The sequence below is a fragment of the Cydia splendana genome, chromosome 13 (assembly GCF_910591565.1).
Source record: "Cydia splendana chromosome 13, ilCydSple1.2, whole genome shotgun sequence".
In the NCBI taxonomy this organism is placed as follows: Eukaryota; Metazoa; Arthropoda; class Insecta; order Lepidoptera; family Tortricidae; genus Cydia; species Cydia splendana.
The window spans coordinates 19,720,074-19,734,883 of record NC_085972.1 but is presented as its reverse complement, the minus strand read 5'-3'; the positions used below and the strand labels follow the sequence as shown (position 1 = coordinate 19,734,883).

Sequence of the window (14,810 nt, the reverse complement as noted above, 5' to 3'; positions counted from 1 at the left end):
CTATATGTATATTTAATAACAATTGCAATTCCATTTTCAGAAGATTTGGAGTAATGATTAGAGTGCAGGACTCCACAACTTTTTATACTATTTTACTCTTTTTTAAGTTTTTATTGTCTATGGTTTAATTTATACTGTTTTCACCAAAACCAGTAGGGCTAAGATGGTCGCCTCTTTATCATCTGTCACCATGCCTGTCAAGTTCTAACAAGTATGAAACTGCGAAAGTGACGCATGACATGACAGGTGATAAAAATGCGACCATGATATCCGTGCAATGCCTATTATTTTAAGTTGATTATAGTTAGAAAATTCTTTATTTACATAAACTAATTTTTACCCAATCACAGAATTCAAGACATTGACATAATTGGTACTTGATTCATAACGACACGAATTCGAAAGTGCTACCGAATTTTCTCAGAACCTAAACTGGATTGTCACCACCGGCCAATGGAGAATCCGGTGTGCAATATATTCGGGGAAGCCTTGTGTGCTTGTGTGTATGTCAGCGAATTTATCGTACGTGTGATTCTAATGCATTTAATTGTGTAATTTTATTGTTTGCTTTGAGAAACGACGCTGAATCATCGGTGTAGGTGAATATCATTAGATGAGATGGTCAAATGGGCTAATAGAATTTGCCTACGATTGCGTCTGGTTAGAAGTCTTAATCCACACGTTAGTATCTACTCTTAAGTACCTACTTAATGATTACCTGTGTAAAAAACATAAATATATAATATGATATATATAAAAAGTGATTTTAAAGTACCTAGTTTATTTATAAAATATACTATTTAGTTGTTTTCATTGTCGCCTCATTGTGCGTCGATCAAAGATCAATTAAAAAGCTTTTAAAAGCAAACATATTATACACACATTTGCTTTTCATGTAAGAAGAGATTTAAGAATGACTCACGTTAGACCGGGCCGTGTCCGGGCCGGAGCTTCAGGCGCTTACTTTTCTATGACATGACAGATGATCACGTGATGCTTACCATAAAAAACGATACGCCGGAAGCTCCGGCCCGGACACGGCCCGGTCTAACGTGAGTCATCTTTTATAATACAATTAGACAAATAAGTAACGGCCTAATTCGAACTTTAAGATACGTCAAAAATTTGCTAAACATACGACATGGATCGGATATGCCAGTTACAAAGGTGACTTTTCTTCAAACAAAAACTTTCTTATCTTATTTACTTATCTTTAGCAAATTTTTGAGGTAGCTTAGAATTGGAATATTAATTAAAATATTTTGTTGTTACGATTTGATTATATGTAAAAACACTTGACTTGCAAGTAGGACTATAGGTACGTCATTTGACGTAATGTGAGAAATTTGCTATAAGCATTTATTTACTCAACTATTAGGCCTACTATATATGTCATAGGCTTATTTGTTGAATAGGCAAATTTCTAGACAAAATACATATACTACAGGCGCCTATAAATTAACTGTTATTTTAATTAAAATGTGGACTTGTTCTGTTAAGTTCGCTGTTTGCAAAATTATATTTATACTCTTAATTAGGTACCTATATGAACCGAATTTCACCTACTTTTCAGGACATATTTAACATTTAATAATACAGCGGTAGCATCAACGACGCCGCAGTAATGTCGCAACAGTAATGAAAGCGCGGTTAAAAAATAAAGTAAGAGTCTACTTTATTTTTTAACCGCGTAAGGGTAACATTCCATTTCTGACCGCAGCTGCACTACTAGTACAAACGCGTCGGTGTTATTCTCAATTTCCATAGTAAAATGGATGGTAGTGCTGCTGTCGTTGGAAATGGACTGTCACCTTAAAGGTGACGTTCGGATGTCAACTGCAGCTGGATTACTCTCTGTTTTCCTAGGTTAGCGATGCCGTCGTTTAGAGGCCGTCACCATACAAAATAATACGTATAAATATGAATGTAGTAGTATTTTGTATGGAAACGCCCGCTATATGACGGCACCGCTATCCTCGGAAAACAGAGTATTACTGTTGCGGTGTAGTTATTGCGGCCGGTTTATCTGTCAATTTTCTTGATAAAAATAGTGAAAAAAATTAATGCGATAATCCCGACAGTAATGCGGCGGCGAACTTCAGTCATTTTATCAAAGAAACACAGATAGAGCGGCGGCAACAACGACGCTGCACCAGTAAAACAGCTGCAGTTGATATCCGAACGTCACCTTAAATGATGACTCACGTTAGACCGGGCCGTGTCCGGGCCGGAGCTTCCGGTGCATCGTTTTCTATGGAAAACATCAGGTGATTACCTGTCATGTCATAGAAAAGTAAGCCCCGGAAGCTCAGGCCCGGACACGGCCCGGTCTAACGTGAGTCATCCTTAAGACTGACCGCATACTTAGCTACTACACAAGCGATGACTTCACTAAACCTAGAGCTATTGTTTGTTTCCTAGAACTTATTGACGATCAAATTAAAAATTATTGTAATCCGTAACTAGAGTCCTTTAATGCGCTGATAAATTATTATGGATGTAACGTCTAATATTAGTAATCTTCCTATTTCTTTCTGTATACAATTTGTAAATTGTAATTAAGAAAAAATTACAAGCGTGAGACATAATAACTTTCCACCGCTATAAATGATGAGTAAAATGGGTTTTGTTTCTTATACACATTTGAATTTTGATAGAATATATGGAAGTGGTTGGTCCTTCGAACCGGATCTGACTTGTGACTGGTGAACTAAACCTAAAATAAGAGCAATTTTATTAATGCCTATAAATACGAGTATATTTGACGTCACCGATAACTATATTAAGTGGTACTACACTTTAGCACCCATAATAATCCTTTATAATCATACCTAAATATGTATATGATTATGCGTATGTGGGTTTTTACAATGTAAATGTTTTAATTAACAGGTAAATCATATACAATTTTATTTAACAGGTTTTTACAGCAGGAAAGTCTCAGGTATGTCCCATGTTGAACTAAAAATATTTTTTAAGTGTTAGTAACTATTTCACAATTAATTTATTCAATAAACGTCAATACAAAAATGTAAATAAAAAATTCAAAAATAACGTAAGACTAGCTTAAGTCTTTTCACAATAGGTATCTGTGTATATATTTATATGATTTGATAAATTGGTAAATATTTATTGTTTACTTACCTACTATAAAATCGTGATAAAGCTTGAGCGGTTTTCAGATTTATAATTTATGAAAGTCTTATTAAAGTTATGATACGACCGAGCTGGTGCCTTACGACTCTATGCATTTTCTTCTTCCTCGCGTTGTCCCGGCATTTTGCCACGGCTCAAGGGAGTCTGGGGACTCTATGCATTTTGTGGGCACTACTCGGCCCCAGACATCATATCATATCAATAATTCAATATCAAAACCTCAACAGATATTAAAATTAAAATAGACGCTTCTGATATGATGAGATTGAGATGAGATGTGAAGACACAATATATTTATTTCATTAACCTTTCCTTACAAAAGACTACAATCTACTATACTATTTTTTTATTTTATTAATTTTTCATTTTAGGGATAACAAACAGCTATACAATACAATGTTACATTTAGTGGTAGAATTAAAACTAACTTAATGCATAATCAACGACATTATTACTATAATTGTTATTATAAGAATTTAATGCTGTATGCCTGATAGGTAGTGAGGTGAAAATTAAATTAACCCATAGGTCTCTGATAAATAATGAAATATGGCAATAATTTAAACATGTAGTTCAGTTAATAGGTTCACCTGTAAGCTCTACTATTTATACTCGTACCTACCCCTTTCTGCCCTCAGATTCATTTAATGGGCGAATTAACTTTTATAATTAGGTATTATATTACTTTTAAAAAAAACAAGCTACTTGCTCTAGACCTAATATTTAGACAAACGGAAACATGAGTTTTTGGTAACTCTAGAGACATTTTTGGTAATACCAGAGACGTGAATACTGTCGGTTTAAATGTAGATTTTCCCTCTTATATTATACGTTAACATGGTTTAATTTAAATTAGTTAACAATACCTAATATCTATTTAGCTACGTTTATTAAATGTGTTTTTCGCTCCGTATCCTGTAGTGCGTCAGAATGTCTAGCGCTCGATGTGATAAAGAGTATACGCGCGCAAAAGTGTCTACTAAATGACCACAAACTATTATTTAGTAGTCTAAACCAAGGTTAAAACCTAACCTAAACTTTTGCTGGTATTTTTTAATGAAATTATTTACTGAATTATTTATCGATGACCACAAAATACCCAATAATATATGAGTTTATTTTTTGTCAAAATGTTAAATACATACTCTTTGTTTTGTAACGTATGTTTAATTTTGGCTGTATTTACTGGTATTTAAACATCATCCGTTTGTCATAATAAAGAAAATTCTTATATAAAATGACTTATTAAATTATTTCTAAAATTCAGATAAATTATTTTTAATGACACAAAATAACGTTCTATAAGTATATCATAAGTCTATAAGATAGAGTCCTAGAAAGTAATTGGACCCATTTAATATTTAATGTAATAGGAATCTCGACACCTGGTCAAGGCGGTAGGTCAAATTCTGCTTTATTTACATAAAGGAAGAGTCGTCAAAGAAAACCGTGGCTTTTACGACCTTTTGTAAAATATAAGCAACGATTGTTCTTACCGTCAAAGGAAGTAGGTATAAGTAACTATTTTAAGTGTAAGTACATCACATTAGCTACTCTTAATGGCAAATACTGTTTTTTTATTAGGTAATTAAATCAATGACAGTTAACTGTTTAATTTTTTACTAGTCAAGCCTACTTACCCATATGCATGTTTATTTTGACAAACTATAAATACAATTACTGCGTGATTGTACTAAAATAATTAGATTTTTTTAATCAGGCTAATCAATAAATTTCTACATTATTTGTACTGACGAAAAATATGTTTGAGAACGTACCTACTACGAAATGAAATGTATGCTGATTAATGTTGAATTTAGGTACATGTGAAATTGCGAGGAAACATATCTATCTCACTGAAAGTGTAACGGTTAGGCAATAGACACACTGACACATGAACTGTCAGTGTGAATAGAGCGAAATAAAGGTAACGTTTCGATTTCGACTATACCAGCATTACTGCAGCAAAGTCAAAAATCTGGGCAGCAACATCGATTTTGACATTTGCGGTAGCAGTGCAATTGGCCTATCAAGCCATTCCCGTCAGTAGAAAAACGAGGTAAATTTAAAAAAATATGGGCGCGAAGGGTAATCGTCCCATAGAAAATTTGAATTCCGCGCCTTTTCTACTGACAAAGTTATTTGACCGGCTATAAAAATGTATGTCTATTTTTAGAAGATGAATAATGGGAAAACACTTCTGTATGCCGCTGTACTTCACCTTTTCCTAGTTACCAATAACTAAATTTAGGTTGTTCGCTGATAAAAATGGCATAACAAGGAAACTATTGCTGTTCATGTAGTTACGGTACGTACCTATATTAGTATTCCAGTCATTACTATATTCTAGAATTTTGCTTGTTATTTATCCTCTGAAGCTATTTAGGTTTCGATGACGTCTAAATAATTTCCCTAATATGTTACTAAATTCGTCTTATTATAAAATAGATAAGCCAAGAAGGATGATGTTTTTAGTCATAATATGGATATTAGTAGAGAAACACTTATACTTGTATTTTACTGGTAAAATGGTCATGTAACTATGGGTCAATGTAACAAATTAAAATCCGATTTTAAAATGTCATGTAATCAAAATATCAAATTTAGTATAAATTACTTAATAAAATGATCTTTTGACGTTTTCTGCATCAATGCAGTCGGCTGCATTACTGCAACGTGCCATAACTGCCAACAAAATTGCTGTCGCAAATTTCTGCCCAGATTTTTGACATTTGTGGCAGTAGTAATGCTGGTGTAGTTTGTATCCGAAAGTTACCTTAAGTTTTTGCATTGTCACTGTCTCGGTTACGTTGTTGCATTGTCACCTAAGTTGACACTATATTTTCCCTCCATAAATATGTTTATAGTTGACCGCCTACCTTACACCGTCTTCCCTAAATTTATCCTAAAACTCGCAGCTATTTTGGTCACTGGGAGCCTTATATAAATATTTTTCTGGAAGTTGGTTAGCATTTAGATCCCTAGGGCGTCAGCCTAGCCGTTATCTAGGTTCAACGGCTGCGGCCGATAAAAACGCGATTGCAAATGTGTGCTTAGCAAGCGGGGCTTCATTTTTATGTTGTAAATATAAATGCCACATGGACAGATGAGCGGATGAGACTCAGGTTATAAACTGAAATAAGGTACAGTGAAACAATTTAATTTCCGATCCGTTTCGTACAGTGTCACAACAATCAATATGAAAGTCGCTAGAGACCTAAAATGGGTAGGAAATTAAATTCTTTGACTCTACCTGTGCCAAAAGCCTGGTTCTTAAGCTTGCCTACTTAAAAAAAATCATACTTTTATAAGTGTGTATATGATGTGAATGAATTGAAAAAAATGCGTTCACGTTCGCTAGTATCATAGTATGAAATGCAAGTTAGTATTAAACAGAAGAAAAATGAAATATAAAAATAACGAGCCTTCTTTAGTTCAGGTACCTTAGATATCATATGCTGAAGAGAAAGTGACCAAGCCCTCTAGTGGCGGAGCCGCGTAAGTTGAAGACGTCGGCTCGAATCCGGCCTCCCCCACTGCCACGGCTACTTTTCTTAAAACATTTAAATCAATCGTGAATAGGCTAGATGACAAATTTTCCTTTACGATATCAATCGATCAGGTTTGTTTTTAGGATCAAATGTCTTTATGGGACCCATTGCAATAAAGCAATACAAAAGTCAGAAATGATAGTCAAAGTCCGACAGTCGTACTTCACTCGCGAAACGCCCCTAACAAAACGATAAGTGACCGTGACGTCAAGGTCACTAAGAGTCCATCTTGAAGTATGCACTGTATGGAAAAAACAAGATAATTGCGTTTTGTCGGTGAAATATTGCGTTTATGTACATAGTTGTTCTACAATCTTTTTTTGGATACAATTTAAGGAATCGAATGGTATCCTTACTTATTTCCTTCTTGGAAGTAAAAAAAAAACTTTAATTTTGGAACTTTCAGGTCCTGTATTTTTGTATTATTTCCATATATTATTTTTTAATCCACATTATTGTGATAAATTGCTCATTTTCTATCTATTTTACTAGGTTTTGTTATAAAATTCAACATGTGTCATCATCCCTATTTTAAGCTTCGCTTTCGTCATATAAGTGAAAAATACATCTGCAAAAATGGCAACACTGTCAAGAAATACGTATAGGTAACTAAAAATGATAGACACATAGATATAAGAAGGACAACATTAAGTAACTATTAGATTAAAAATGTCAAGGAAAATTTAGTTAGGCTTAGACTTTTATTCAAATATATTATCATTACCATTTTGTTTAACACACTAGCACTGTGAGATGCAGTGCAGTCAGTACAGAAACATACTACATACATTGAAATAGCAATCTTCGTAAACTAGAGTGCATTGGTCTATGAGGGCCTACGCATGCGTAGAGTGCACTACGATGCGTAGACGCGTAGCGGTGCGCGTGAGCAAGCTTGTCTAGCCTATGCGTATAACTATGCGCAAACCAGACTGACTCTCTTTCACGCTTGTGTGGTCATGGCAAGAGTGAGAGAGATAGTGATATGATTATGGTTGTCAGTTTGATTTGCGTTTAGTATTAAAGCATTGGCGAATCATACATTTAGGTACCTACTATACTATGTGGCATGCGCTTCTTTGAAGTTTCTTGTGAGAATAGAATTTAAATCTATAATTGGCCGTAAAACAAATGAAGATTGATATTTAGTACCCTTTTAAATATGCTGCAAAAACAACTGTCAATGGACTTACGTAAAAATATATTTTTTTACACTATTCCAGTCTAATTTCCATAGCTGAAAGTCTCGTACTCGAAGCAATAATATTTTCTCGAGTTAGTTATACTTCGCGGGAAACCGGAGCTAGGTTTAGATTTAAGTAGATTACGGAAATATAAAACTCTTATAATATTTTCGCTTGCGGAAGATGTTTAACCGACTACAAAACCGGCCAAGTGCGAGTCGGACTCGCGCACGACGTGTTTCGTACCATTACGCAAAAAACGGCAAAAAATTACGTTTGTTGTATGGGAGCCCCACTTCAATATTTATTTTACTTTGTTTTTAGTATTTGTTGTTATAGCGGCAACAGAAATACATCATCTGTGAAAATTTAAACTGTATATATGGCTATCACGGCTCATGAGTCTGCTGACAGACAGGCGGACAGCGGAGTCTTGGTAATAGGGTGTTCCCCGATTTCTCCAATAGGAGTGGACCAACATAGAAAAGAATAGGTACAGTAAAAAAAAAATTACCGACCCATTTCGTACCTTGTCACAGTGACAATCAATATGAAAGTCGCTAGAGACCTCATACTATTGTCACTTTGACAAATTACAAAATGGTTAGGAAATTAAATTCTTTGACATTCTCATTTATTTGAGCCGAGTTCTGGAGAGATCGAGATAACTAAGAATATCCTATCAGGCACAATCGAATTTAATATAAGAGGTTAGGACGTTTTCTTATTTGCTTTTAAGAAGAACCACTAGGTAAAGTGTGAAATTGCTGACAAAAATCATAAGATCAAGGAAGTTGGTTTTTAGCCATAGATTCTTTTTGTTTAAATTGTTTCCTAATTCTTTCGAATTGCGCAAAAATGAGGTCACAACGCCTGCTTCTGTTGTGAAAATAAGTACTAAGTATGTACCTTTCGTGAGTTTTAAACACTTGCTAGCCAGTAAGTGTATTTATAGACTATTAAGGATGACTCACGTTAGACCGGGCCGTGTCCGGGCCATGACATGCGATCACGTGATTCCTTCCATAGAAAACGATGCGCCGGAAGCTCCGGTCCGGACACGGCCCGGTCTAACGTGAGTCATCCTTAATAGTCTATAAATACACTTACTGGCTAGCAAGTGTTTTTACTCACGAAAGGTACATACTTAGTACTTATTTTCACAACAGAAGCAGGCGTTGTGACCTCATTTTTGCGCAATTCGAAAGAATTAGGAAACTATTTAAACAAAAAGAATCTATGGCTAAAAACCAACTTCCTTGATCTTATGATTTTTATAATTCTTACTATTTACTAATGTAGTTTCAAATAGGTATACATATTTAAAGTAACATTTGTATAATTTTTACAACGTTCAACTCGCTGAACTCTACGTCTTCTGATAAAATTTATGTGTGTAACTTCTTAGAATAGGTTACATTAGGTATTTCTCAGACAATATTACTATGGAATCCAACTTAGGCAAATACACGGAAAACTTATTTTAATATTTTAGACTTATTTAAAACGTTTTCTACGAGTTTTATATAAACAGAAACTCACATTAGTACCTATAACCTCTTTAGAAGAACAAATATAATACAAAAAGACTTAACTTGTAATTTGCCAGTAACTGGCCACTGTTAGTAATTGGCCACCCTAAACTAAAAATTAATTCTATTCACCTATAAACAGAATTCATTTTAGTATAAGGTTTCAATAACTGGCTAGCCAGTTTATAGGTGAATATAATTAATTTTTAGTTTAGGGTGGCCAATTACTAACAGTGGCCAGTTACTGGCGAATTACCCTACTATAATTCTTTTTGTACTTAAAGTTTAATAAATATTTTTTTTTTCTTAAAAATCTATCTTAAACAATACTCTACGCTCGAAGTGACATTAAATTAAATAAGGTCGACAGCTCAAGTTTCAGAACGCAAGTCTTCTGATATTTATTTTATATAGTCTGTATTTTCATGAAATAGCATATTTAAAAGCAGAAATGCTGTATAACTCATTATTTTTTTTATAGTTATTTAAGTTCACTAAGCATTTTAATAACTTTTTTATTTTATGAAGTAAGAAGTTTGGCCTGTTTTTTAAAGTTATTTAGATTAACATATAAAATGTATAGTGTATTTAAAATTACGGATAGGTTAAGGCTGTTACTAGCAATAAAGTTATTAACTAGGTATTACGTAATTTGGCTGATTTACCTCCTAACTATTTAGGCACACACGTCGTATGTATGTTGTACGTGTAGTGATATCTTGCGTTCTAGTTACAATGTTTTAAAGTAGGCACTTAATAATAGTCAGTCTAATATAAAATCAGCACTAAATAGTGTGATATTTAACTACAAAACTTGAAACTTGTCACACGTGTATAACGGTTTTTCCAACAGGATTCGAATTTCAAACGTCAATTTCCATTTAAACTAATTTGCAGAAAAAATAAAACATCTACCAACCTCTCCGTTTAAATCCCGCGGAATTGAATCATGAAGTGAAAAATATTTTTGACAACTTTTTTTAGGCCGCCTGAAAATGAAAGTGGCATAGACTGATAGAGTTGTGTTTACCTTTTTTTTGTGGAGTGCCTATAAACTACACCGTCTATTTTTTAACACCGAACACAATTTTTTCAGCCACATTTTTCAGTTCACCGTACACTCGCGAATGACAATTCAATATTGTCTTTATTCACCGACAAAGTTTATTAAAAGAACTTAAATCGTATACGTTACTTTAATATTTTATGCATGTTATTACTCGTTGAGATTCACATAGACACTGAGTAAACTCGCGACTCGAGTTATGAACTGTTAGTCTGTTACGCTCTTAATTGGTGCTCTAGAAAGAGATAGATTTTTTTGCAATAGCCAGTTTCATAGCTATAATCGCATTCAACTGATAAAAGTAGCGATTAAAAAAATAGTCACTGTTCTAGCACAACGCGGCGTTGTCCCGAAATGAGGTTATCCATTTTTGTGCAAATAATTTTTATCAGGCGACCTTGCTCCTAGCTATCGCGAATTTGGCTAGGCCGATAAACTTAGCCTAGAGACTCACCTTTTAAAAAAAAAAACAATCCACTCACTGACCACTGGTGTTAGTACGTTTGACGGCGCTCGTGCAGGTGTTGCACATAGTGCCGGCCGCTGCCGACTAACGTGTCGGCGCTTACGCAGCCCCCCGCCGAAATACCGCGAAAAAATATGGCGGCAAAAACTGAAGGGGTGCGCTCACCGTTTCTCTGCGAGGCTGTATGCTAATCCATCGTGTGCTCGGGCCCTTTTTTTCCGGGGTGAGGGTGGGGGTGCAATTAAAAACTCGCGCGTGCGTGTGGGGGCGCGATTAGAAAGGAGACGGCGGCGGAATGAGTCTGTCACCGTTTTTTACTTTTTTCTAGTCTGGGACGGATGCTGAATCGATGCGCGTCTGGATGCGATTCGGCAACTTGCTAATTTCTAGGAAGCGCGCCGTTAGCGGCGGCACTAAACTGGAGTACAACTATTTTACAGGAAACTACGAGATTTTCATGCTCTTCAAACTTTTTTACGACTTTTACCTAAATAAGGTATAGACATATTTACATTTCTCAGACCCTTTTTTTAAATAATAAATAACCTTTTAAATGGTTAATATACTGAATAAAGCTTATGCTAACAATATTAGAAAATACGCACCTACACACAAATACACATACTTACCTACTTAAAAGTAGGTACGTACCTACCTACCTAGTTAAACTATTATACAAAACCAACATTTACCATCACTACAAACGATTCTAAAATCAAAACTAGTCCCTCAAACAGGCTCCCAACAGCAAACAAAACGGCCGAAGAATAGATACAAAATTCAAAAAAGGAATTTAGGCTAAGGCGACAACGACGGGGCTGCAACGGGCAGCGCGCTGCAAGCTGGAGTCTGCAGAATTGTGCTCGCCGTCTGCGCGCGAAACGCGCGAATGTGATTGTGCGGGGAAAAATACGCATGTGTCGGTCGTTTATTTTTTAATAAATATAGATAATGTTTTTGGCCTTATTTTTTGTAAGGGAAATATAGTATAATATAAGATAAGATAAAGATAAAAAAATTGCACAAAAGGAACACGGATATATATAACTAATTATATTTTGTTTAACTGAGTTTGATAGGTATGATTTTATGGCTTTTATTTACAAATTCAATTCAATATTAACGTCATTGATTAATCCATTACGTGATTATCTGAATATCGAAATAATTATATTTTAAACATTAGGTAGTTAATAAAAAAGTGCTAGAATTAATAACATTAGTATCTAATCTATCGTGTAATATCTTTACCAAAGTGCATTGAATGTTCTGCAGGATATTTAAAGAAAATAATTTTATCGGCTTACTATTATCATAATCAACCGAATATAAAATAATCGACTGATAATCGTCTAAGTTCTTAATTTGAATTTTGCGACACAACGGTCCGATGCAACTTTTTAATTTATTACTTTTAAATTATTTATGCAGGAGCATCTAATGTGGAGGTCTCGGTCCACTTGCAGCCGCGCTGTCCCTCGCCTCGCGGCCAGTACCATAGATTATCATAATAATAGCTAACTTAAGAAGGGTCAAACTAATTGTTCGCGAGAAAAATAAAAAATAAAGATTAAGTTGCAAACTTGTTGAATATTCAAATCTATGACTTGTAAAGGATTAAAGATTCCCGTGAATAGATAAATATACTTCCGGTTCTGTCAAAATTCTGTGAGAATTTCAATGTGTGACATAAATAGAAGCAGTTTTAATTGTGTACTTATTATTGTAGTGTGAGTGTGTAAACTTACCTTTGCAGTAGCCGCTCACTCCCAAAAATGATAACAACAAAAAACAATCAACAAAAACTTCAACAAAGTCACAAGTCAATGTCCGCCGAAAGCCCGCCAATAAAAAAAATTCGGAAAAGCGCGACGCGAAAATTCAGTCCGAGCGAACTCCGTCAACTGTCCGCCGAGCACACACGCACGTGAGAAGTTTATCGAACTTCGGAAACTTTAGCCACGCGATAGTTGCGCGCCACGCGTTCCAAACTTAAAAATTTAAAATTCTAAAAAATCGAATCTTTGCACCGGACAACTAATTGCGCCAATTATTCTTTTTTTTATTTTAAAGTTTTTTTTGCGGAGGCGTCCACCCGTCCGGTCGGGTCCGGCCGGTCTGCAATATTAACACGAGCGGCGTCCACCTTTTGTAATGAAACGTTCACACATGCTTCCGCATTACCGTCCCGATGCCATCAATAATGAAGCCGGGCGGGAAAAAACAAAACGGGGCACCTCTCCCGACGAGGCGCCCGCCGACACTACAGCCTCCTCGTCAAAGATCAGAATTGCATATCTGGGTTGCGTTAATGAGCGGGGGGAGGGGGTTTTAGGGGGTCGAAAAAGTGGCACCGCTCGCGCGCGAATATAAATTCATCGCCAAAAAATCATTACGCGGGGGGTGGTATTACGGGCTGGCGCTCGCTGCGCGGGTTCGTATAGTTTTTAAATCGCGCTCTCACTCGACGACGCGGCGCCGCGACGGGCGGACCCGACCGCACTGGCATGCACCCACCTGCACTCTAGTTAGCCCTACACTATCACGCATGACCATAGACAAACTTAAACTTCCAAGACGCCCGCTGACAAATTAAGAAACAAAACACGAGCGATGAGCGCGGGAAATGGATTGATTTTTTTTAGAGAAAGGGAAAAAGGTTCCACGTGTATGCAAATTCCTCTTTTCGGCGACGATCGTAATCAATTTGTGCGTAGAAAGCGGTACTTCCTCACGCACACAGCGACGCGCCAGTGTGCGAGTCAAATTAAATCTAATACAAAATTGCGTTTTATGTTCTCGCTAGTGCGTGTAGGTGTGTGTGGGGGGTATGCGAACTCGCGGGGTACACTCGGCGGCAGTTAGCACTAAATAATTAGGAAGCATATTAGTTTGCTAATTAGACTTCAAACTAAAATAACTAGCAGAATAATTGACTTAAACAGTATACCTATACAATTTGGAAAACTTTACCACGTCATATTTTTAAATATCTACTTAGGTAGGTATATTAACTAATTATAACTTAACAAGGCATTTATATACAAAAATGGTTAACATTACGAGGGAACTGGATCCAAAACATTATCAATAGGTAACAAAAATAGTGTGAATCAAATTTAAACTAAAAATAATGACATCCATAGATACCGAGATGTTTATTGATTAAACTATTTGTAAAACTATCCCACTTCTGATTAAATATTACCTGTCTTTTACAAATTTACAAACATATAAGGTATAACTATTAAAATATAATTAATTAGGACTAATTAAGTCTTAAGTACGTTTACTATAAAGCTAAATAACTTAAAACATCATAAGTGCAGATACAGTCAGCATCCCATTACGCATTAACACATATTGTCCCGACTGTACTTTAAAACCCACACAGGCTTAATGTTAAAAATGAATTACCAACACAGCAGAGCACCCCCCTGCTACACTCATTTTCATTTCGATGTTTTTGGGTTTTTGCGCAAGCACCCACCCCCGGGGGGCTAGCCACCCCCGCCCTATGAAAATAGGATATATTTTTATGTTTTATTTGCCCGGAAGCCCGTAGCTTAGTTGCATGTTTATTAGAAGTTTTTATTAGTAGAAACAATGCGGTTTTTTGCCGGTACGCGATGATTTGCGACGACAATTGTATAGGCGGTTGTCACGGCATGTTTGTTTGGTAACGTTTACTATTCAGATCGGAGATAGGGCTAAATTTGGTACCCAACTTTCTGATTTTATATAGTTTCTTATACGGGTCTACAGGCGCCAATTCGAACGTACACTGATCAGAATGACATCTTACTTACCCCACACTAGCGTCTCCCGAGCGTCAGCGTCTAGTCTACTCTATGG

At 35.7% G+C, this 14,810-nt stretch overlaps 1 protein-coding gene across 1 annotated transcript in view; it reads right to left on the bottom strand.

The window, feature by feature from the left end:
* Positions 1 to 13,835, bottom strand: part of LOC134796291 (broad-complex core protein isoforms 1/2/3/4/5) — a 51,106-nt gene extending 37,271 nt beyond the window's left edge. The window contains exon 1 of the mRNA XM_063768365.1: positions 12,704 to 13,835. The gene's annotated coding sequence lies outside the window, so the exon portion shown is untranslated. The remainder of the gene's footprint in view (positions 1 to 12,703) is intronic.
* Between the last annotated feature and the right edge of the window lie 975 nt (positions 13,836 to 14,810).